We start from the raw sequence: 25,795 nt of genomic DNA, 5'->3' as shown, positions 1-25,795 counted from the left end.
ACCGGAGCACCCGGAGGAAACCCACGCAAACACGGGGAGAATGTGCAAACTCCACACAGACAGTCACCTGAGGCCGGATTCGAACCCGGGTCCCTGGCGCTGTGAGGTAACAATGCTGTTTAGACTATTATCTTTCCCCTCTCCTGTACAATGCTGAATGATGAAGCATTACTGGAGAGGGACTCAAGAATACATTACGTACAGATAAAGGTAATAGCTGCTGACTAAGCTAATAAATATATATTAAAAGATCCATGAGCTGTGCTATCTTTAATTGCTGTTCCTCATTCTCGGGCTTCAAATTAGTAATAAGCACAAAATGAAACTGATCCATTTCTGACTAATACCAAGTTTGAAATTGCATTGTACGACATTTCAAGCCCACACATTCAGCAAGCCTGACATTAACTCTGCCGAAACCAATTTCAATATCGCCAACTGTGTAGTAAATATTAATTAACATTTCAAGTATCAAAGTATGAGGCAGGATGTGTTGTCTACAGTTCAGAAATAATATATCTTGTAAATTAAGGATTGAGTTGCTAGTCCAACAGAAGCAGTTGAATGTGTTGTCTTTGCAAAACTGTGTTTAATTCTCACATTTACTTGGTAATAATTATCGTTAAGACTAACTTTTTAAATTTAATAATCTTCTGATTTAGAAAAGGCTATCATTAGTCCAAAGCCAGAATAAAATATATATTTCCAGCAATATTTGGACTTTAAGATGTCAATTATTACACTCTGGCTTGTAGAAGTGGTCTTGTAAATGCAATACCTTCTGTTCTGGACCAATGAACATTTTATGTGTGCAGATAGCACCTTCTGGTGGCGGTTATTGTGTTAACAGTTTGTATGCTGGAAAGGTCATCTGATCTTTCTTCCTGTGTGAGGTCATTTGACCTTTGTTCCTTTCTTCCTGTGAGAGGTCATTTGACCTTCCTACCTTTCTTCCTGTTGACCCCAGGAAACAGTTTTGCCAGGAAGAACCTGACTTGAGTAATGGAGAATCTGCCATGAGAGGTTCCATTTACAATCCAATGTAATCTGATTTCATATGTTAGGCCAAGCGCAATATCTGTGAGTATCTTTGGTTCTTAGCATAATAGCAATGTTGTCAGAGTAATATTTTGATAATACTATGTTTATAAAAGGTTAATATTTAATAGTTACAGAAGTTAGTTCAAATGTTAGTTAGCTATACAATTAGTCCATTCTACTGTTGTAAATATGTTTATGCCTTATGTAATATCGAATGTATAGTACTCAGTTTATGTACAAAACATACTTTGTCTTTGTTTACAGTTTCACAAATTTGTTCAAGTAAAGCTTCAAAACAGCAACCGGCTTCAGAAGAATTATTTTGAATGAGTGTTTAACTTGCTGGATAACTAGATAGGAACACGGCTAGCGCGGCCAGTACACCTTCAGTTTATGCTTCAGGTAGCACAATTTACCATCGGTTACTTCTGTGAACTTTGAGCAATAGTTTCCTTCCATAATCCTATGCACATTTCAAATTTTCATAGTAATACACTACGTGATGTTTTGACGTTAAGGGCAGGAAAAAAAATCAACGGGCATGAAATTCCCGTTAGAGGCCTGGACACTTCTCCTGCATAACTGTTGGACGGGGGCCAGAATATGAGGCAGTACCTGGCACTGCCGGGAACCTATCCTGTGGAGAGGAGACCTGTCAATTACAGTGGTTGGGGGTGGGGTGGGAGTGGGTGGGGATGGCGGCGGAGGGTAGGAGAGGGAAGATGTCTGTGGGAGTTCCCAAGCTGTCCCAGGAATTCCATCCAGTATGCCCTTTAAAGAACACAGTTGAATTAACACAAGCTGAGAGGAGGCATTAGTTCAGTTGAGGTCCAAGGAAAAAATCTGCTGCTATGGGTAACTGATCCCAGAAATCCCTTTATTTATAACTCTCTGAAGAGCTGAAGATTAAAATATATTACATGCAGTTGGGATCTTCCTCGGCCTCCGCTCCATCATTGACTTTTCATCGGGCTGCTCTGACACTCTAGACCTCTGTCGGACAGACAGACTTACTGGTGTGACGTGCTCACCCTGAGCATGCAAATATGACCCCATCCTTGCAGCTTCAGACAGGATATTGGCCTCATCACTTCAGCATGCTTAAGGCCAGTTCCACCACATTTCCACTGACGAAGCGATACAATTGATGTTTTGGTCCCACTGTACTGTTCTATACATAGGCCTAAATTTGTGGTTTGTCCTCTTTCCTCTGTAATCTGTAGGACTCGTAAGTGCATATTTTCCTATTTGTGTGTCTGGCCGTATTGGATCATCTGAGCACAATGCATAGAGGAAATTTGGGCAGGGAAGCTTAAATGCTTGTTAAGGAGCCTGCCCATTATTTTAAATGGAAGAAAAAAGGGGACTCCCTTCTGAATGATGTGATCCTCCTCCCTCCAAATTTTCCTCTATGCACCTTGTGCAGCAATTCAATAGGCCCAGGTGCTGAACAGATAGTGTGCTCCAATTGCTGTTATCGCAGGAGGTAACCTATGACGTAACGCATTTTTTTAAACCAGTTATATGGGCTGCGATTTTGCCAGCGCTCAGAGTGCGGGTTCGGAGGCGGGTCCGCTGTCAAAATTGAAATGATTGACAGTGGGTTGGGAACCCGCTCCGATCCCGCCTCCATGTAAGTTTCCAAAGTGTCGGGTCTGCGATTTCAGAACAGACCCGACACCAAGCAGCGGGGAAGGCATTTAAGATAGTTAAATGCTTGTTAAATACTTGTTAACTACTCTTTTGCCAGCTTATTTCTATTTCACCACTTTTTTAACGGGCTTCACGTCGTTTGCAGATCACGTCAGGTAAGTAGGTTGGGTTCTCTATGTCTCCCCATTGCTGTGAATAGGTGACAGCTGCAAAAATGGTATGAAAGCTACCATTTCACAGCTGTTCACTTTCCAATGTCAGAAGCTTGAGTCTTCAGGACTTGGAAGACACTTTTGAGCTGTATGCAGTTTGGAAGTGTTTGGAGTAAACTCTCTATCCACTGTCACCTCCTTGGAGCAAGCTCTCTCACCATTGACAGATCGCTTCTGTCATCTCAACTTCAGCTGCCATCTATTCCAGCAACATCGGTGCCCTTGAAAAAATCTCACCTTGGTCTTCTGAATCCCTCCATGATCAGCCCCAACACCAACATCACCAGGCACACCCACATCATCAACAACAATACCAACCTTCTCCGCAATCACCTGATGCTGCACAGGATACAGGGCATCAGCACCTGACAACATTGCTGCCCAGGAGGCCAGCGATGGCATCACCATGGCCAGGTTTACTTCACTTGACGCTATACACCCTGTCTGCCACATGATGCACCAGGTTGACACCACCCCACACCAGCACCATAAAGCATCCCTACAATGTCCAAGCCATTCCTTTCACACTCACCACAATTGGGTGGCGGTGGGTGGGTGGCGCGGTGGGGTGGGCGGGGGGGAGGATTGTTTAAGTTATGTCTTAACATTCACATGGAATTCACTAAGACTCTTCCAAAGGTGAGCGCAGATCTGTCCAATAAGGTAAAATGTTGAAAATATAGATTTCAATGTTCAACAACACATTAACAGAAACTTCACAGGAACATTGCATAAAGCACCCAAGTGCCTACACTTGTGTGTTGTTAGTTCGTATGCTTGCAGTAGGTTGAGGGTGAGTGTGAGAGGTGGCTAGTGAGATGGGGAAGTGATTGTTTTGATTTCTTTTTGGGTTCAATAAAGACTCATTTCTGAAAGAGAATGTTGTTTAATCTAAAGTCTTGTTCAAGACTTTCTACAGCTTTTTACAGAACACACTATGCTGTGATGCATCTAGAATGAAACTGAAAGTAAAACTCCTCTGGACTGCTTGTCTCTCACATGACCTCTGCTGGTCAGGCACAAGTAATCAAAAACACAGACAAATATGCTGTAAGGCATAAGTAATCAAACACAGACAAATATCATCACTATTTGCTGATATCATTACATCTCCCTTTCTTAAAACAAAAGTATTTTACTTTTAACTAACAACATTTAATGAACTTACATTATCATTATCATGATCAAGGTTTTTTACCCTTGCTTTGTGTGTTCACATGAAATATGTCAATACACTAGAACTTGAAGAAAGAATAAGATAACATTACTTCCTTCTTTAACAATAGTCCTTAAATTTGCTCAATGAGTCTCTCAGGAGGCTTCACGTGTCTTGAGGATTTTCTGATTGATTGTCCTTGAATCTGAGTTGTTGCCTCAGATGATTGGTTCTCAGCTGTGTGATCAGGTTGTTCACCAGTATCAGTCTCTTGACCTGCTGTGGCTGGTCCCATGAGAAGATCTCGACGATTTCTTCTCAGAACAGCACCCTCATCTGTCTGAATGGTGTATGATCTTGGTTGAACTTCACTCAGGACAGTTCCCTTCTGAGTCCATGTGTTTGTTTTGTCTTTCAACCTTACTTGGTCACCAGTGTGGAGTTCAGGTAGGTTTTGTGTTCCTCTGTCATAGTAGTACTTTTGCTTTTCTTTCTGTTGCTCTTTGAACTTCCTCACTTTCTCCCCCTCTTTTGTTTTCAGGAGGTTCTCCTGGATGGGTAGGTTTGACCTTAGCCAACGTCCCATCAGAAGTTGGGCTGGTGACATACCACACTCGAGCGGCATTGTGCGGTATACAAGCATGCTTTGGTAGAAGTCAGTTCCACTGTCTTTAGCCTTGTACATCAGTCTTTTCACTGTCTGGACCGATTTTTCCACTAGTCCATTGGACTGTGGATAGTGAGGACTTGATGTTGTGTGGACAAAGTCCCACTCTTTGGCAAAGTGTCGGAAATTTGCATTGTTAAACTGGGGTCCGTTGTCTGTGAAGACCTCGCTTGCCACGCCATGTCTGGAGAATATGGCTTTCATACTTCTTATCACAGCTTCTGCAGTGGTGGTGTACAGTCTACAAACCTCTGGATACAGGGAGTAATAGTCTGTGATGACAAGATAGTCCTTCCCTTGACATACAAATAGGTCAGCGCCTACCTTCTGGTAAGGTCTGTCTGGTGCTGGGTGTGGCTTTAGTGGTTCAACCGGATTGCTTGCTCGATATTTCAGGCATATTGTGCAGTTTGACACCTCATTTGTCACATCTTGGTTGATTCGTGGCCAGTACATCACCTCTCGTGCTCTTTTCTTACACTTTTCGATTCCCAGATGTCCTCCATGGATCTTTTTTAGCATCTCTCTTCTCAGACTCTTTGGGATAACTATTTTACTTCCTTTGTAGATGATGTCTTTGACCACTGATAGTTCCGCCTGCAGTTCCAGTACTCTGCTATATCAGGTGAGCAGTCTTGCTTCATGTTGGGCCATCCATCCAAGATGCTTTTTCTCAGTCATCTCATTGTTTCATCTTTGTTTGTCTCAGTCTTTATGAGCTCCATTTTTGCATCTGCTATGGGCAGTGCACTTGTGATCATGTCCACGTAGGCATTCACTTTTTCATCCATTGTGGTGTTTGCGGGCTCACTTGGGCCAACAGCTCTGGACAACGTGTCTGCTGTATACATCAGCTTACCCGGTGTGTACGCAACATTCAGTTCATCATAGACTGTCTCTCTTTCACTTTCCACAACGAGGACTCTCTTTACCAGGTTCAGTCTCTCACAGGCTTTTAAACCTAGTATGGCTTGCACATCCTTTGGCACCACGATTAATGCTAGCGTGTGCTCTCTGTCCTTGTGTGTTACTTTGACAATGCATTTTCCTTTCACTGGTATATCAGTACCTGAGTATCCGATCACTTTCACTTGTATTCCATGTAACTTTGGTCTGGGTCTAATTCTCTTAAAATCGGTCTCTGATATCACATTAACTTGTGCTCCAGTATCCAATTTAAATGGAATGTGTATGTCGTTCACTTTTAGTGTCAACATCCAGTCTCTTTCTTCTCTTTTGTTTTCAGACACAACATCTACATAGAATTCCTCTATGTCGCTTTCATCTACTGCATGGACCTTGCTTTGTTGCACTTGGTTCTTGCAGCAACGGGCATAATGGTTGTTTTTGTTGCATCTATTGCATGTTTTACCATATGCTGGACACTTTCTTGGTGGATGCTGTGTACCGCATCGACTACATGACTTCCGATTGTCTCTTGCATTTTCGTTTGCTGGCCACGTCTCTTTTTTCACATTGGCGCTCTCTTTGTTAAACGGTTTGCATCCGTTCTTTCTCACTGCACCCATGTTGCAGCTACTGTCACTGAACAGCTCCTTTGCCTGCAACTTCACAGTCTCTGTAACCCTACACAGTGCTATGGCTTTTCTCAGGTCTAGATCTTGCTCTCTTAGCAGTCTTTCCCTTAGACCATTATCTCGAATACCACACACCAGTCTGTCTTTTATCAGCGAGTCTGTGAGTCCCCCAAATTCACACGATTTGCTCCGGTTTCTCAGTTCAGTCACATACTGATCAATAATCTCACCGACTTTCTGTACACATGTGAAAAATTTGTGCCTCTCAAAGGTCACGTTGCGTTTAGGTATGCAGTAGGCCTCAAACTGTTCCATTATTTTATCTAGCTTCATTTTGTCTCCATCAACGGCAAATATGAAATTATTATATACCTCCAGCGCTGCATCACCCACTACATGTAAAAACACGGACGATTTCTGTTTATTACTTTTATCGTCAGCTCCGATTGCTGATAAATACAACCCTACACGTTGTTTGAATCTCCTCCAATTTTCAGCCACATTACCGGTCAATTGAAGCGTCGCCGGTGGGAGTAAACCTTCCATTTTTTCACTTCGGTAGCTATTCTCTAATGGTAAGCAACGATGTTCTCTTCTGGCTTGCTAATATGTGGAGAGCTGATTTCGCTTACTTGCCACAACTGCTTTCACTGTCCCATCAAGTTGCTAACTTCAGATTTTTTCTCTGTCAGCCACTTCTGACATCATGTTTTGATTTCTTTTTGGGTTCAATAAAGACTCATTTCTGAAAGAGAATGTTGTTTAATCTAAAGTCTTGTTCAAGACTTTCTACAGCTTTTTACAGAACACACTATGCTGTGATGCATCTAGAATGAAACTGAAAGTAAAACTCCTCTGGACTGCTTGTCTCTCACATGACCTCTGCTGGTCAGGCACAAGTAATCAAAAACACAGACAAATATGCTGTAAGGCATAAGTAATCAAACACAGACAAATATCATCACTATTTGCTGATATCATTACAGTGATAATGTAGATAGAGAGGGATGGGTGGAGGTGCAAGGTAAGTTGGTGTGAGTAAAGATGTGCACATGTGCAGGAGTAGGTAACAGAAGGCAGAGTTATGTGGCTGTGATGAGTGGCACAGCAGGATGAGGTTGAGTGTAGCTTGGCAGTAACATTTTGTGATCTGCTTAGATCATTGAACGGTTGGCGCCACTGCTGCCTGGTCCTCTTGATGAAATCCTTGCTTCTGCCCTCCTGTGCAATGTGCAAACAGGCTGCGTTGATCTCCCGTGGGAAGGGAAAAGAACCACCCTCTGTGCTGTGACTCCCTCCATAAACATATGGAGGGAGTGATGGGAGAGCCTGGGTGCAGCTGTGCACCTTTGTGCAGTGCTTCTCAGTGTTTACAGCACCTCAATGCTGCAGAACACTGAGAGCACAACTGTCAAAATCAATTTGGACATGGTCCCTTTAAGGAAACCGGCCGATGAAGCATCATCAGATGATGTCATCAGACCCGCTTCCTGTTAATTGGTCGAGAGCCTCGCAGGGCGGGCTTAACAAGCCCAATCAACGTAAAATCATTGGGAGAGTGCGGGCTGCAGTAGGCAGTGGGCTGGGACCGTGACACCGACCCCGGCTGCCCTGGACCTGGCTCGGTCGGTGAAATCACAGCCATGGTAAAAGTACATTTTCTTACAATGCAATGCTTGTAATTAGCCATAATCTAATACAGCTCAACCTTAATCCATGCTTGTCACCTTGTGACTTGACCTGTGCATAGTTCTCCTTCATAGCTTTCTCACTTCCAACCTCCAGAAACGATAACTCTTTCAGAACACCATGGTCTGCGTCCTCGTATTCCCATCCCCTCTTCCCTTTCCTTTCTCCACTGGCTTTCCATTCCATCGTGAATTGCCATCAAGATCCTTTTCCTCACCTTTAAATCCCTCCATGGTTTTGCCCCACTCTATGCTCACCAGGCTCATTGATCTATGAGGGATCTAGACAGAGTAGATAGAGAGAAACTGTTCCCATTAAGGTAATTGGCAGAAGAACCAAAGGCAACATGAGGAAAAGCTTTTTTATGCAGCAAGTGGTTAGGATCTGAAATGCACTGCCGGACAGGGTGGTGGAAGCAGATTCAATCATGGCTTTCAAAAGAGAATTAGATAAGTACCTGAAGGAAAAAAAATCTGCAGGGCTACGGGGAAAGGGCAGGTGAGTGGGACTACCTGAGGTGCTCTTGCAGAGAGCCAGCATGGGCTCAACGGGCCGAACAGCCTCCTTCTGTGCTGTAACCATTCTATGATTCTATGTCGCTGCATGCATCCTTCACTGCTCTGATTCCAGCTTGCCTTTCATTGCCTGTTCCATCCACTCCACCATCAATGGCCATTCTATGCCACGATAACCCTGCACCCTGGAACTTCTTCACTGAAAGCCTCCTTCCTTGCTTGCTTTCAAAAGCCTCTTAAAAGCCTTTCTCTTTGACCACACTTCTCCCTTTTCCCATCTCATTTCCCTTTTTCCATCCTGCTTAGTGTTCATTTGTCTCTCCCTATAAGTTACTCTGGGATGTCTTTATGTGCATGAAAAGCACTATAGAAATGTACATTGTTGGAATGTTCATTCACGCTACCATGCACTGAAGCAATTCTAAATACTCATCGATCTCCCTGGACTAGCAAATTTCCAAATAAGTCAGATTGTACATGAAACACAGTTTTTTTTACTATGCCTACGACAGATTGGGAAATCCATAGTCCAGATTATAAGAAGGTCTCTAAATTTTGAATATTCATTGATGAGATGTGGCTGGTCACTTCAAATTTTGTTTGCTGCAATGGGCAATTGAGCTGAAATGTACATGTAATCACCAGGTTCTATCCATGGCGTTTCATTATCTGAAGACAAATCTTTATTCTAGTACAAATAATTTATTTTGCAAAGCAAGTAGGAACCACAGCCTAAGTAACAACAGAAAATGCTGGAAAAACTCAGCAGGCCAGGCAACATCCGTGGAGAGAAAATAGAGTCAACGTTTTTGGTGAACCCTTTGTCAAGACTAAAGAAGCACAGGAAATGAAATAGATTAAGAGGCCAGGCTGGGAGAGAACAAAAGAGAAGTGAAGAGACATTAAGAGGTATTCAAAATGAGACGAGATGGTGATAGGACCAGTGGAGACAAAAGACGGCTCTAGATTAGGTGTGAAACGCGCTGGCAGAATGGGAGACAGCTGCCATGTGGGAGAGAGAAAAAAAAAGAAAGGCGGGGGGAAAGGGCCAAAACAAAGGTGTGGATAAAAAATATAAGTAAAAATGTAATAGGAGCCGAGGTTATGATCTGAAATTGTTGAACTCGATATTGAGTCCGGAAGACTGTAAAGTGCCTAATCGGAAGATGAGGTGCTGTTCCTCGAGTTTACGGTGAGCTTCCATGGAACAATGCAAGAGGCCGAGGACGGTGAGGTCCGAGTGGGAATGGGGCGGTGAATTAAAATGACAGGCGACCGGAAGCTCGGGGTCACCCTTACAGACTGAATGGAGGTGTTCCGCAAAGCGGTCACCCAATCTGCGTTTGGTTTCCCCAATTGGGATTGTCATTTTAATTCACCGCCCCATTCCCACTCGGACCTCACCGTCCTCGGTCTCTTGCATTGTTCAATGGAAGCTCATCGTAAACTCGAGGAACAGCACCTCATCTTCCAATCAGGCACTTTACAGCCTTCCGGACTCAATATCGAGTTCAACAATTTCAGATCATAACCTCGGCCCCTATTACGTTTTTACTTATATTTTTTATCCACACCTTTGTTTTGGCCCTTCCCCCCCTTCCCTGCCCCCTTTCTTTTTTTTTTCTCTCTCCCACATGGCAGCTGTCTCCCATTCTGCCAGCACATTTCACACCTAATCTAGAGCCGTCTTTTGTCTCCACTAGTCCTATCACCATCTCGTCTCATTTTGAATAACTCTTAATGTCTCTTCACTTCTCTTTTGTTCTCTCCCAGCCTGGCCTCTTAATCTATTTCATTTCCTGTGCTTCTTTAATCTTGACAAAGGATTCACCCGAAATGTTGACTCTATTTTCTCTCCACGGATGTTGCCTGGCCTGCTGAGTTTTTCCAGCATTTCCTGTTGTTATTTCGGATTTCCAGCATCTGCGGTATTTTGCTATTGTAGGAACCACAGCCCACTTGCTTTGTCCTAACACATGCAAATAGATTTGTGTCTCGCATCTGCGTGAGATTCAGGAACCATCAGTTTAGTTGGATTTATTTTATTGAATCATGGAAGCCACTTTTTGATTTGTGGTTTCCTAAGTTGAACTTAAAAATGCACAAGAGGCATATCTCAGGCAGTGTACTGCCATTTCAACAGTTCTTCTGAGCCCAACAAAATGGAGGCAAGAAGCTCTGTGGTGGTTCGACATTTAGGGCTAGAAACTGGGTATCGCTCCAGTTTGGGTGCTAACTTTGGAAAAGTAGGAAAAGTAGTGCCAGGCGCTAATGATTCTCTCCTGACGGGAAATTCAGCGTTAGCGCTCCAAGATGGAAGTGGAGTGCTAAATCAAGCACTAACCACTTCTCCTAGGGTGCTAAAGTCCGAGAGCAGGGCGTTAGCGGCAGAGCACTGAACAATTTGGAGCGCATTGCTAATGGCATCAGAGGCTGCTTCCCTCGCTTAAATGGAAGGGCCTGTGATGCTTCACAACTCACTTGTTGGCATGTCTGTGTTGCAAGGCGACCTGCGTGACTGCCATTACAGCCCCAAACACTCTGTAAAGTGGAGGGCTTGGACATCTTGTAGCAATGAAGCATGCAATTTTTTTTTAGCAGGATCCAGACTGGTGGAAATATTAAAGGTTGGCCTACCTGAAAAACCTTCCCTTTAAATAGCGCTCCACAAGCGGGCAGCCGAGTTGACAACGACTCCTCTTCCTGTCGTTGCTGATGCCCAGGGGGCGGGAGCCAATTTCACATCCGGGCCAGTAATGGGGCGCTGTGCGCTTGATGATGTCACGATCTGCGAGCCGCTCGAGACCCAGGCAGTAAGAGGTAGCGCCAGCGCTAAACCGGAAATGAATTTCGCGGGTGTCGCTGCATTCGCCACGCCCTGTCGCTAACCCCTTAGTGCCCCATTATCGTCCCCGAATTTCTCCCCGTAGGTTTTATATAATCAGCTGCAAACCCAAGTTTCTTATTATAGAAAGAAAGACTTGCATTTATATAGCACATTTCATGACCTCAGGACGTCCCAAAGTGCATTACAACCAATGAAGTACTTTTGACTATAGGAAACATGGCAGCCAATTGTTGCACAACTGGGTCCCACCAACAGCAATGTGATATTGAGCAGATAATCCGTTTTAGTGCTGTTGGTCAAAGGATAAATATTGGCCAGTTAGCTTAGTATCACGACAGTAAATACTGCGGATGCTGGAAATCCGAAATAACAACAGAAAATGCTGGAAAAACTCAGCAGGCCAGGCAACATCCATGGAGAGAAAATAGACGCTGTAGTGTATGTACCTTTAAGAGAGAACTACTTTTACAGCTCCTGTATACTGTAGTACCGGCAGTGACCACACCTGTATATAAGCCTTGAGCAGGCATCTGTACTGTTCGTTTTTAGACTACCCTCATCCAGTAAACACCTGTTGATTGTTGATCTGCAGTCTCTGTCTATTTATTGAAGAACACCATACCTTAAGATTCACGGATTCAACAGTGGCGACGAGGTCGATTCGAATCTACCTGCAACTCTGCATTTCCTTCCAAGGATTCGCTCCGGGAAGACGATGGAAGAAAGTTGAGGCCAGAAGCACGGGCGTCGACCACGAGCAACCGCCCAGTCATCCGGCAGAGAGTGAACATCGCAGGGGAGGCTGTTGAGAGCTGGGCTTGGTTCTCCAGCCACGACGATCCAGCAACAGACTGGCAACAGGTACAGCGCAGACCCTTCCCGGACAGTGGCGGCTGGAGCCGACCGACGGCACAGAAAAGGCCGAGCAGCGTCGACGGGGTAAGAGAGAGGGTAAAGTGCACAGGGTGCAGCCGGGGGTTGAAGACCGAGTGGCGTCGACGGAAAACAAAAAGAGAGAGAGGGTAAAGCACAGCCGGGGTTCAGGACCGAACGGCGGCAACGAGAGAGGCACACAGGAGAATGCGCAGAGTGCAGCCAGGGCTCAAGGGCTGAGCAGCGTCTGCGGGGAAAGAAAGGAAATGCGGGAGATGCCATTTGAGCTGCGGAGAAGAAGGGAGAGCACGGGAGACGCCATTATTGAAGCCGCAGCGGAGAAGAAGGGTGAGTGCGGGAAGAAAGGAAAGCGTGGGCGACGCCATTTTGAGCCAGCGGAGAAGAAGGGAGAGCGTGGGAGATGCCATTTTAGACAGTCTAACCACACCCAGGGATGCCGAAGAGTGGCAGTGTCACTGCGTTCGACAATGAAGTCGAAGATTGGGCGACATATGTGGAACGCATTGAGGTGTACTGCAAGGCGAATGAAGTGCCAGATGCCAGGAAAGCACTGGTTTTGTTGAATTCCATGGGTGCAAAAATGTATGGCTTACTGCGAAACCTAATAACCCCAGAGAAGCGAGTGGATAAGGATTTCGAAAGCATAGTGGAAATTCTACAGGACCACTTAAACCCCACACTGCTGCTGATAGCAGAAAGATTTAAGTTCCACAAAAGGAAACAGCATAAAGACAAAAGTAATGCTGAGTATTTAACGGAACTGCGCAAGCTATCGAAACACTGCCAGTTTGGAATGGGACTAGCAGATACGTTAAGGGACAAGTTTGTGTGTGGGCTTCAAAGTGAAGGAACCCAGAAACGGCTTCTATCAGAAAAGCATCTTATGCTGGACAAGGCTTTCAGCATGGCAGTATCACACGAAGCAGCCGCACGGGGCGCTGCAGAAATACAATGGAGACCGCAAGAATATGGCAGCAATGAAATGTCATATGGAGCAGGGAAGTGTTATCGCTGTGGCAGAACAACACACGACCAGAAGGATTGTTGGTTCAAGGACCAAGTGTGCAGACAGTGTGGAAAAGCAGGACACATAGCAAGAGTCTGCAGGTCAGGGAAGAAAACCAGCAGCTAGAAATCTCCACAGGAGAAGTACAAAAAGGTACATAAGGTGATGGACAGTAGTTCAGACGAACAGAAAAGTGATACAGACTCCGGAAGCAAGGAGCTGGGTTGTCTGAAACTACATAAGGTAATCAAAATGGAGGATCACCAGACTATCTGGGTCACGCTCAAGATAGACGGAGTCCAAGTGAAAATGGAATTGGACACAGGATCAGCCCTAACAGTCATAAACCGAAGGGACTACAAGTGGCTATTCTCACATATACCCTTGAAAGCTACAGAGATTGTCTTGAAGACGTACACGGGGCAAAAAGTCTACCACAAAGGAAAAATAAGGGTGAACGTGATATACAAAGGCCAGGAAATACCAAAAATGGACCTATATGTATTGCCAGATGGAGGACCACCACTACTAGGACGTGAATGGATCTGGAAGATACAATTAGATTGGCATTCCATACAGGCACTGAAGGTTGAGGCCAAAAAGGATGACGACGTCACACCTGGTCGACTGTCAAAAATGCTAACTGACGCACAAGAAGTGTTCCAGGAGGGACTCGGAACACTAAAAGGCATAACAGCGACGATTAAAATAGAGGAAAATGCAAGCCCAAAGTTTTTTAAGGCCAGACCAGTGCCTTATGCGATCCGACCAGCCGTTGAAGCAGAGCTGGAAGGTTTGGAACGTTCAGGAGTACTGTCCAAAGTGGACTGGAGCAAGTGGGCTACACCCATCGTTCCTGTAATGAAGAGGTCGTTGAGTAATACGCCTGGGGAACCAAAGAAGGTCCGCATCTGTGGGGATTTTAAGGTGACAGAGAACCCAGTCCTTCACACGGTACAATATCTGCTTCCACGGATTGAAGATACTTTCGCCTCGCTATCTGGAGGTAAACGCTTCACTAAGATTGATCTGGCCCATGCGTACCTGCAAATGGAGGTAGAAGAAGCCTTGAAACAATACCTCACGATCAACACTCATAAAGGTCTCTACCAATACAACCGGCTGGTGTTCGGGGTAGCATCGGCTCCGGCTATTTGGCAAAGGGCAATGGAGTAAGTCCTGCAAGGGATTCCAGGGACCCAGTGTTATTTGGACGACATCCTGGTCATGGGCGAAAATGACAGTGATCACCTCGCCAACCTGGAGAAGGTGCTCACTAGATTGAAGGAATATGGGCTACGAGCTAATCGCCACAAGTGCGAGTTTTTCCAGAAGCAGATCTCGTATTGTGGCCACGTTATTGATGAAGAGGGGTTACATAAGTCCCCTGAAAAGATTGAGGCAGCAGTCAAGGCTCCAGCACCGGAAAATGGGTCACAACTGAGGTCGTTCCTCGGGCTAGTGAACTGCTACCTTAAGTTCTTACCAAATTTGTCTACAGTATGACACCCACTGAACACCCTACTGCAAACGGGGGTACCATGGAAGTGGAATGACATATGTAAACGTGCTTTCCAGAAGTGCAAAGAATTGATCACATCAAAAGAGGTGTTGGCCCATTTCAACCCAGCACTAACAATTCGGTTGGCGTGTGATGCATCACCCTATGGTGTTGGAGCGGTGCTGTCGCACAAATTCCCAGACGGGTTGGAGAGGCCAGTAGCCTTTGCGTCTCGGTCACTAACCTCAGCCGAGTGCAACTACGCCCAGGTTGACAGGGAGGCCCTCAGCCTAGTATGGGGAGTAAAAAAATTCAACCACTATCTGCATGGGCAGGAGTTCACCTTGCTGACTGACCACCAACCACTTGTCTCCATCTTTAATCCAAAGAAGGGCGTTCTGGTGATGACTGCACAACGGCTACAAAGATGGTCCTGTGGCGGAGCCACCAAGGGTCTCAGAACAATTAGTAATAATCCCTTTAACTACAGTGTAGTGCAGCCGCGGACTGCACCTTTAAACTGCCTGTTAACTGTACTGCATTGTGTTTTCCTGCACTCCATGTGATGACGTCATGACGCTGATCACGTGACCACCAGTGGTGCGAAGAACGCGATGACGTCATGACGTCAGCTTCCAGAATCTTCCAGTAGTCGTCGAGTGCCCAGCAAGCTGATTAGACCTGTGTACCATTTCTCCTGTAGTTTCCCTGTTAACTTCGTTGTTCATTAAAACCTGTTGATTTGATTCATCGAGTCGAATACCTTATTCAGATAGGAACCTCCGTTCCTACATTGGTGACCCCGACCTCGTCGGACAACTTTCGTCGAGGATGAACACGAACGCCGTCGCTCTTAAACTGCTGCAGTTCTGGGAACAGTAGCCAGCAGCATGGTTTTTCCAGGCAGAAGCACAATTCGCTCTCCGGGAGGTCACAGCTGATTCGACCCGTTATTATTATGTGGTTGCCGCTCTCGACAGTGCCACGGCCTCGCGGGTCGTCAGCATCCTTGGCAGCCCACCGGAGGAGGGCAAGTACGAAGCGCTTAAAGCCCGTTTGCTACAGGTATTTGATCTTAATAAGTCGGAGCGGGCACGCAAGCTTATTTCCATGCCCGGCCTCGGGGACTCAAAACCATCAGAGCTGATGAGTCAAATGCTCACGCTGTTGGGCGCAGAACCCCATGTTTTTTATTCCGTGAGCTTTTCCTCTGCCAGCTACCCGAACCGGTTCAGGCGGCCTTGGCCAACACTGCCATCACAGGCGGTGCTGAACTCGCTGCAGAGGCAGACAAGATATGTACGGTTACTCAGCAATGTTGTGCAGCCACGAGGCTCCTTTCCCCCACGCGAGCCAAGCCCAGCCCTCCCCCTGCAGGGTGGTGCACGTACCACGCCCGTTTTGGTGCCAGAGCTCGATGCTGCCGGCATTCTTGCAGTTTTCCTCAAGAAAAAAAAAAAACTCCAACAAGACCGCGTCCTCCCGGACGGACGACAAGGTCTGAAAAGCACGGCAAGTTAGCTATGGCAACGGGCTCAGCGGGCAAACTCATTTACGTTACGGATTCCGTTACGGGCCGACGATTCCTGTGCGACACTGGTTCACAGTGCAGCATCCTGCCAGCTTCAAAGCTAGACTTACTTTCCGGCGGCCAGGGGCCTTCCCTCGTGGCAATAAATGGCGCTGCCATGCATACGTTCGGTAAACGGACGGTAAACTTAACCTTCGCCGGTCAGCGTTTTGTCTGCGATTTTATTACAGCTAAGGACTCACAGGCCATCCTGGGGGCTGATTTTTTCTGTGCCAAAGGTCTGCTGGTCAACGTCCAACACTGCCGACTCATTAATGCGTCCACTTTCCACGCAGTGCCCTGCCACCGCAGCACCGCCATGTCCTGGTCGGTGGCCTGTGCGGTTCCGTCGCAAGACGGGTTTACGCGCCTGCTCGGCGAATTCCCGGAGCTCACCAGGCCTACTTTTTCAGCTGCAGGCACACGGCACGGGGTGGAGCACCATATCTCCATGACCGGAGCACCCATTTACGCTCGGGCGCGGCGATTAGAAGCCGGCAAGCTGGCAGCCGCAAAGGCTGAGTTCCAGACCATAGAGCGCCTCGGGATCATCCGGCGTTCAGACAGCCCTTGGTCTTCCCCGCTGCATATAGTATCCAAACCAGGCGGCGGATGGTGACCTTGCGGGGATTACAGACGCTTCAACGATGCCCGGACAGGTATCCTATTCCCCACATCCAAGATTTTTCGGCACATCTGGCTGGCAACTCTATATTTTCTAAAGTGGATCTCGTTCGTGGATATCATCAAGCTCCGGTGCACCCTCCAGACGTCCCCAAAACGGCAGTCATCACTCCGTTCGGCCTTTTTGAGTTCCTCCGCATGCCATTCAGTCTGAAAAACGCAGCTCAAGCATTCCAGCGGTTGATGGACTCTGTCTTACAGGACCTGCCCTTCATTTTTGTATATTTGGACGACATCCTAATAGCCAGCAAGGATACGACAGCTCACATGGCCCATTTACGTACACTTTTCGCCCGGCTCAGCCAACACGGCCTTATTGTCAATCCGGCCAAATGCACGTTTGGAGTATCCAGTATTGATTTCCTGGGACACAGGATTACCCCAGAAGGCGCCGTCCCGCTAGCCACCAAGGTAGAGGCAGTTACCGCATTCCCACGGCCTCACACAGTCAAATCCCTGCAAGAGTTCTTGGGGATGGTAAATTTTTATCATCGTTTCGTCCCCAAGGCGGCCCGGTTAATGCAACCTCTGTATGAAGCACTAAAAGGAAAGTCGGGCAAGGATGTTCTCACTTGGACACTGCAAATGGACCAGGCGTTCCGCGATACCAAGGCGGCATTGGCGGATGCAACTATGCTAGCACACCCACGCCCGGGCGCGACTGTTGCCCTCACTACGGATGCCACCGACTACGCCATCAGAGCAGTTCAAGAGCAGTGGGTCGACGGGGGTTGGCAGCCGTTAGCCTTTTTCAGCCGCCAACTGCGCAAGAACGAGCGAAAGTATAGCACTTTTGACAGAGAGTTGCTAGCCCTGTTTTTGGCCATCCGGCATTTCCGTTTCCTTCTAGAAGGCCGTCCGTTCACTGCATTCGTGGACCACAAGCCGCTCACCTTCCCCATGGCCAAAACGGCAGAACCTTGGTCAGCTCGGCAGCAGCGCCACCTCACGTTTATATCCGAATTCACAACGGATTTGCGGCACGTGTCAGGCAAGGATAATCTCGTGGCGGATTGCCTTTCCCGGGTTCCAGTCCACCTGGGCATCGATTTTGTCGGACTGGCAGAGGATCAACTAGCAGACCCAGAGGTACAAGCGTTTAGGACCACGCCTTCCAGTTGGCAGGTTGCAGACGTGCCGTTTCAAGCGGCAGGAACCACGCTCTTGTGCGACACATCCATGGGAGTGCCCCGGCCCATTGTGCCGGTCGAATGGCGCAAGAAAGTATTCCAGGCAAACCACGGGTTATCTCACCCGGGGATGCAGGCTTCTCAACGGCTAATGTCCCGCAAATTTGTTTGGAAAGGCATGCATTTGGACGTCCGGGACTGGACAAACAATTGCGTCGATTGTCAAAAAACCAAAGTCCACCGTCACATCAAGGCTCCGGTGGCCAACTTCCCGGTGCCTGAGCGCCGTTTTGACCACGTTCACATGGATTTAGTAGGTCCCCTTCCCAGGTCACGTGGATTCACACACCTCCTGACGGTGGTAGACCGGACCACCAGGTGGCCAGAGGTGATTCCCTTGGCCGCTACCACCGCAGCAGACGTCGCCAGGGTGCTTCTTTCATCGTGGGTGGCCTGCCACTGCCTACTGCGGAGGAAGCACCAGCAGTGGACCCTATCGAAATATTTTATTCGTTGATAATTGAACGTTTGCCAGTAACTAACGCGGATATAGAGAAGGAGACCCGAAATGATCCGACGCTGTCTCGGGTATATGATTTGATGGTGAAGGGATGGCCAACACATGGTGACTCACTGTTGCCAGCATTCTCATCCAGAAGAGAACAGCTGTCAGTATGCCAGGGGACAGTGATGTGTGGATCCCGAGTGGTAATTCTACCCAAGTTAAGGGAGAGAGTGCTCAATGAGCTTCACGAAGGCCATCTGGGAGGGGTGAAAATGAAAAGCCTTGCTAGGGCTTATGTATGGTGGCCGGGGATCGATCAACAAATCGAGGACCTAACAAAGAGCTGCTCAGGATGCCAGAAGGTCCAAAATGCACCACCACATGCCCCTCTACACCCATGGGAGTGGCTCTCCTCTCCATGGCAATGGGTGCATATTGATTTTGCTTGTCCATTCATGGACACAATGTTCTTAATAGCAGTGGATGCGCACTCGAAATGGCCTGAGGTGATCAAAATGTCCTCCACCACTACAGAGAAAACGATTGCAGTCTTATGGACCATATTTGCCAGGAACGGCTTGCCAGAGCAGATTTGCTCTGATAACGGACCACAGTTTGTGTCCGAAGAGTTTCGGAAATTTATGAGAAGGAATGGGGTAAGGCATTACACATCCACCCCGTATCATCCAGCCATAAATGGATTGGCTGAGAGGTTCGTACAAACCTTTAAAAAGGCAGTAAGGGCCATGTGCGATGATGACATTCCACTAATGCATAAGGTGGACAATTCCCTGTTAGCCTACAGAAATGCGACACATGCAGTTACCAACCAGACCCCGGCCATGATGTTCTTTAACCGAAGGTTGAGATCTCATCTGGATTTGCTTAGACCAAATGTGCGAAGAAATGTTGAGGATAAGCAATTCCAGCACATCAATGAGAAGCCGACAAGGAGCTTCAATTTAGGACAACCAGTCTTGGCCCGCGACTACCGAACAGAGAAATGGCAACCCGGAACGATATGCACACGGCAGGGGCCACTAATGTACACAGTGGATGTCGGGGAGAACATTGTGAGACGCCATGTCGACCAGATCCTAGCGTCACAGGAACGAGTCAACCTCATGTCTCGCGTACCTGGGGATGAACCCGGCATACCGGTAGCATCTACCCCAGAAACAGTAGCAGCGGAAACTGATGAACTAACCGATGACAGGGGGCCAGAATCGCCTCCGCACCAAGAACAAGACACTCAGGAAAGGCGCTATCCAGAAAGGATCAGGAAGCCGCCCCAAAGACTGAATCTATAAATGGACTATTTCCGTTAAATGTGCATGTTAAAGTGTTAACTGTTATTTGAATGTTATGGGTACTGTTAATCTAAAAGGGGAGGAATTGTAGTGTATGTACCTTTAAGAGAGAACTACTTTTACAGCTCCAGTATACTGTAGTACCGGCAGTGACCACACCTGTATATAAGCCTTGAGCAGCCATCTGCACTGTTAGTTTTTAGACTACCCTCATCCAGTAAACACCTGTTGATTGTTGATCTGCAGTCTCCGTCTATTTATTGAAGAACACCATACCTTAAGATTCACGGATTCAACAGACGCCATGTGTGAAGATAACGAGTTCACAATTTTAAATATTTTTCCATATAATGTAGTTATGATGCAAATATGCCAAATGAACACCACAATTCTGTCTGTTACGCAGCATACACAGCAACATTTGTCATTATGGCCCATTCAGAAATTCCACTTAATTGTGTAGAGCATTTTACACTTTTAAAAATCTGTGCAGATAACCTCAGCCCCATTACGTCTGTGTAATTTATCACCTCAAGTTTCAATCTCCAAACACACTAGCAAAATTAATAAAATGACTCCTATTTGTGCCACTGATTATTGAAAATGAACATTAGCTCTTCATAAATAGAAAACTGTGGCAAAGCCATCAAGAGACTCTTGCAGTAACATTTATAATTGTCTTTAATCATGGTTGTTATCTTTAAGTGTGTGCGCTGTTTAAACAGTGCAGGATCGATAAAATCACGATCTGACGCGATGACGTCATCACACGGGTCACGTGACGTTCCCAACGGTGGGAAACGTGATGACGTCATGACGTCAGGGGGGTAGGGCGTTTCTGTTCAGTCCTCGTGGATCCAGCTTGTGTATAGACCTGTTTGGAGTTTCTCCTGCGTTCTTTTGTTTATAACTGTTTCAGTGCATTAAACCACATTTATTTAACTGTCAGTTTCAACCGCAGTATTTTCGTAGTAGTGTGAAGACACCTACAATACCTCAGTTTTAGACAGCCCCACATTATTAATTATAATAACAGACAAGATAAAGTTTACACAAAGTAATATAAATATATTTGGCTTAACATTTTCCCCCACCTCTCTTAAAAGCATTGACTCCTTGCTGGGTACAGTTACACAGGTGTTAATTGGCTTCCGGCACCTCACCCAGATTGTCATTGTTCATGTGTGAGCTCGACAATGAGTGTTGATAGGATATGTACCATCAGGTGCATCACAGCCAAACCTGGTGCCATAATCTGCCCCTCCCCCCAGATGCCCATACCCATGCCATTTTTTCTTGCCTCTACAAGGCTGCAGGGGGTGGGGGTGGTGAGGGGTTGGGGGTGGGGGTGGGGGGAGGTGGGAGGGGTAGGAAGTGTCTAGTCATGACGCTCCAGCCATCATGAGTGTGGGGCAGATTTGATGGACCAGCTCGTCTTTTCCTGCCCCTCATTTTTATATGATCGATTGCAGGTGAGGTTGCTGGGTAACTATCAGATGTGCAAACCCTGACTGGTTTTCCCCTACAATTCTGAGGCCATTTTTTAGTGCCCTAGCTGTGACCAGATTACTCAGTTAGACTAGAAATAGAACCTGTGACCTTCCTGGTCAATGCATTCAGCTATTCACTGAACCCCAGTACAGCAGGCAAAGTAATAAAGTGTGTAAATCTGTTTTCTGAACTGCTAAACTAAATTTCTGCAGCTGTTTTGATCAGTGCAGACTCAAAACACATCTGCCTGACAGCACTGTTGAGTAGAACAGCTTGCATTTAATGATCTTTAATGGCTATTACTTTTAATAAATACAGATTGCTTTCTATTCTACTTTCAGTAGATGCATGAAATTGGCAACTGTAGTGTATGTAACTGTTCTACCTTTAAGAGAACTATTGTATGTAACCGTCCACCTTTAAGAGAACTATTTTAGGTGTGGCACTACTTTATCCTGGCTGCTGTATACTGTAATACCGACGGTGACCGCACCGGTACATAAGTGCTGTGGCAGAATTTATTGGGCAGATTCGCCCTGACCTTCGAATAGTAAAGTCCTGTTTAAGTTACTCTTGGAGTCTGTGTATTACTTCGCTATACAACCCACAGACTTTACAGTGGCGATGAGTTCGATCTTACCCTGCGGCAACAATACTTCTGAAGAAGTAAACGAGCGTCGAGAAGAGGCACCCGCCCTCGTCGTTTTGCTGAGAGAAAACTCGAGTCTGCAGACCAAGAAAGGAGGAAGATTTCAAACACGAAGTCTTCCATCAGCAACAGGCACGGATTTTCCCTTCTGCCACGGTGGTGAGTGAGCCGATCAACACGAGAAGCAAGTCGGCCACGGTGACTGTGAGTAAAGGGAAAATAGAAACAAATAAACGGAGGATAAGGGCGGTGCACTCGACCACGGTCGAGGGGGAAGGAGCCGGACAGAAGTCGGGCCCAGAGGCGCTGAGACGGGGCAGCGTGGAGCACGGAAGCCGCGGTACAAGCGGGCTGGGGAGCATTGTGAGACGGCTAGACCGCGACAGCGAAAAAGGCCGGACAACTACCACGACCACGAGGCGCTGCGACCGGGATCGTAAGGCGCGGGAAGATATAAAAATAAATAAGCCACGGAGAACTCAGCCGCAGCCGGGGAGGAAAGCACCGGACTGCGAGAGGGCTGGGAGGCGCGATTGGAGCGAAAAAGGCCGGGCACCTACCGAGGCCGCGAGGCGCTGCGACCGGGATCATAAGGCGCGGAGGCAATAAATAAATAAATAACTAAATAACCCGCGAAGAATCAGCCGCAGCCGGGGAGGAAAGGACCGGACTGCGGGAGGTCTGGGAGAGGCGTTTAAAGCCGCTGAGGGAGAGCCGCGCGAGCGGGAGAGACAGAGCCCGAGAGAGAGCGAGCGAGAGCCGAGCGAGTGGGAGAGACAGAGCCCGAGAGAGAGCGAGCAAGAGCCGCGTGAGCAGGAGAGACAGAGCCCGAGAGAGAGACCGAGCGAGGTTCCGGCCAGCGGCTTGCAGCAGCTGCCGTGAAGGACCAGGAGCTGGACCTGTCCGACGCCAACTGGTTGTCCCCAGCGCCGGTTGCCCCTGCCGAAAAGAAGAAGGGGGGGGGGACAAGGAACGCGATCGGCTTTTCTAGCGCGCGCTTCAGAATAAACTGAAGCCGGCGCACAGGCTACAAACCCCGTAAACCAGCGGTCGTCGCCCGAGGGCAAAGCTTACCCCTCCCACCAGAGGAAGAAGTCAGGAGTGGGAAACCGCCATTTTGCCAGTAGGGGGGAAGAAGACAAGCGTGGGAAACCGCCATTTTGCCAGTAGGCGGGGAAGAAGACAAGCGCGGGAAACCGCCATTTTTGGAAAAAAAAAGAAAAAGTTAAAAAGTTAAAGAGAAATCCTGTTGTTTCGCAGAAAGATAGTGAGAGATAGTGAAGATGCCTAAGCATGGTAACATCAACAACTTCGATGCCGAGGTGGAAGATTGGGCCACGTACGTAGAACGTATCGAGATATATTGTGAGGTCAATAAAATAGAAGATGATGATAAAGCTATGACCTTGCTAAACTCGATGGGCGCGAAGACATACGGGTTATTGAAGCATCTTCTATCACCAGCTAAACCGGCGGATCAGACTTTCGATAATATTGTTGCTGTTCTGAAGGATCACTTGAACCCCACACCGCTGATGTTGGCGGAACGATTCAAATTTTATGCGAGCACGCAACGGAAAGAGGAAAGCAACGCGGAATACTTGGTCGAACTGCGTAGACTAGCGAAATACTGCCAGTTTGGAGGAAATCTGACAGAGGCATTGCGAGACAAGTTTGTGTGCGGGTTGTCGAAGGAAGGAACGCAAAAGCGACTACTCGAAGAGAACGACCTTACACTTGAGAGGGCTGTCCTTATTGCAGCATCGCACGAAGCCGCAGCGAAAGGAACTGTGGAAATGCAGCTAAAGGCAGCGGTACTCAGTGTGGATCAAATTACTTCGGGTACAACGAAATGTTATCGTTGTGGGAAGACAACACATGACCAGAACCAATGCTGGTTTAAAAACCAGGAATGTAGAAAATGTGGCAAACTGGGTCACATAGCTAAAGTATGCCGGTCAGGAAAGAAGACCAACAACCAAAGAAAGCCATCACAGGGAAAGTACAACAAAGTACACAAGGTGGCTGAGAAGAGTTCAGACGAACAGAATTCGGATTCAGACCCAAACGGCCAGGAACTGGGTAGTCTGAGAATTCACAATGTGAGTAAGAAAGCTGACCTACAAACTATCTGGGTCGTGCTAAAAATAGCCGGAGTCCAAGTGAAAATGGAGTTGGACACTGGATCAGCCCTATCAGTCATAAATCGAAGGGATTACAACCGGCTATTCTCACATATACCCTTGAGAGATACCAAGTTCGTATTGCAGACATACATGGTGCATAAAGTATACCCCATGGGGAAGATAAGAGTCAAGGTGAGAGACAGGGGCAAAGAACACCCAGGAATGGACTTATACGTACTACCTGAGGGAGGACCACCACTTCTAGGACGGGAGTGGATCAAGAAAATAGACATGGAATGGCACTACCTCAAAGCAATAACGAGTGAGGCTCGGGGCAGACAATCAGCTCAGACTCTGAAACGGATGACGATAAGACCAGCCCAAGCATGAAAGACAAGTCTAAAATGAACTTGCTGACTAAGGTTGGTAGAACGAATGTGGGCATAAAGGCTTATGCTCCAGAGGAGAACAAAGCTTCAGAACAGAATTCCTCTGAACAACAACAACATAGCTTGACAGAGAATTCTGAGTCTGTTCAAGTTACAGACATATATATTACTGAGGAACATCGAGCTCGAACGCAAACTTATTTCAGATTACGACAGCAATTAGAACAATTGAATTGCCGTCTCGAGCAAGAGATGAAAGCAATGAAAAAGTTCTATGATACCGAATGGGAGAATCTGGAAAGACAACAGAAGCAGCTGGGGAAGAAAAGGGAGCAGGAGCACACAAACCGTCTGCACGAGGAGGCCAAACGAATCAAAGCTGATTCGGCTTCTGAAGGGGCGTGCTCCAATCCAGTGGAACAAGATGTGCCGCAACTGAAGGCGCTGGTTAGCAGGTTGCAGGCAGAAAAAGCTGAGTTGGTCGACATGACTTCCGAGCTCCTACTGAAGTTGGGTGCAGCATCACCGGACGATTCATTGGTGGAAATTCGAATGATGGGGGCTGCGGATGATGGCGAAGTAGAAGCAGCAAAGGAGCCCCAGGACAAGGTTCTAAACAGCCCTGCAGCTAATGGAAAAGGGATGAGGACAGAAGAGTTAACAGTCAGCCAACTCCTCCAGGGCAAGGTTATAAACAGCCCTGTAGTTAATGGAAAAGGGATGATGGCAGAAGAGTTAACAGTCAGCCAACTCATTCATATGCTGAGGGATAAAACTCTAAAATGGGAAAAACTTAAATACGAGCCTCAATCTTCAAAGGGAAGGGAGCTCTCAAAAGTCATTGGAAGAGCTGAGGTGGCAACCCAGACTGAGAAGTCTGCAGCAGAACAGCCCTTGGATGCCAAAAGTATGCTGACGCACGGCAATGTAGAACAACAGAATACTGAAACAGCTACTTCAGTAGAGGGATTGAATAGTCCGATCAATCAATCTCCGAATGAAGTTGAAGTATTGAAATCACAAATGAGGTCATTAGTAAAAGACTTGCAGGAAGCCCAGAAAAAGCGGGATGAATCTGAACGCATGATGAAGTCTCTTCAGGACAGATGTCGGGATTTGGAACAAAAGTCAGCTAACGTCCAGCTGGGTAAGGAGGAAATAGAAGACCCTCTCGCTGGCCTAGCTCAGGACGACACCGAATATTACCATGATCTGTTGAGT

This window comes from Somniosus microcephalus, chromosome 12 (assembly GCF_052327205.1).
Source record: "Somniosus microcephalus isolate GS21.2 chromosome 12, FLI_Smic_1.0, whole genome shotgun sequence".
NCBI lineage: Eukaryota > Metazoa > Chordata > Chondrichthyes > Squaliformes > Somniosidae > Somniosus > Somniosus microcephalus.
Note: the sequence above shows the minus strand (reverse complement) of the source record.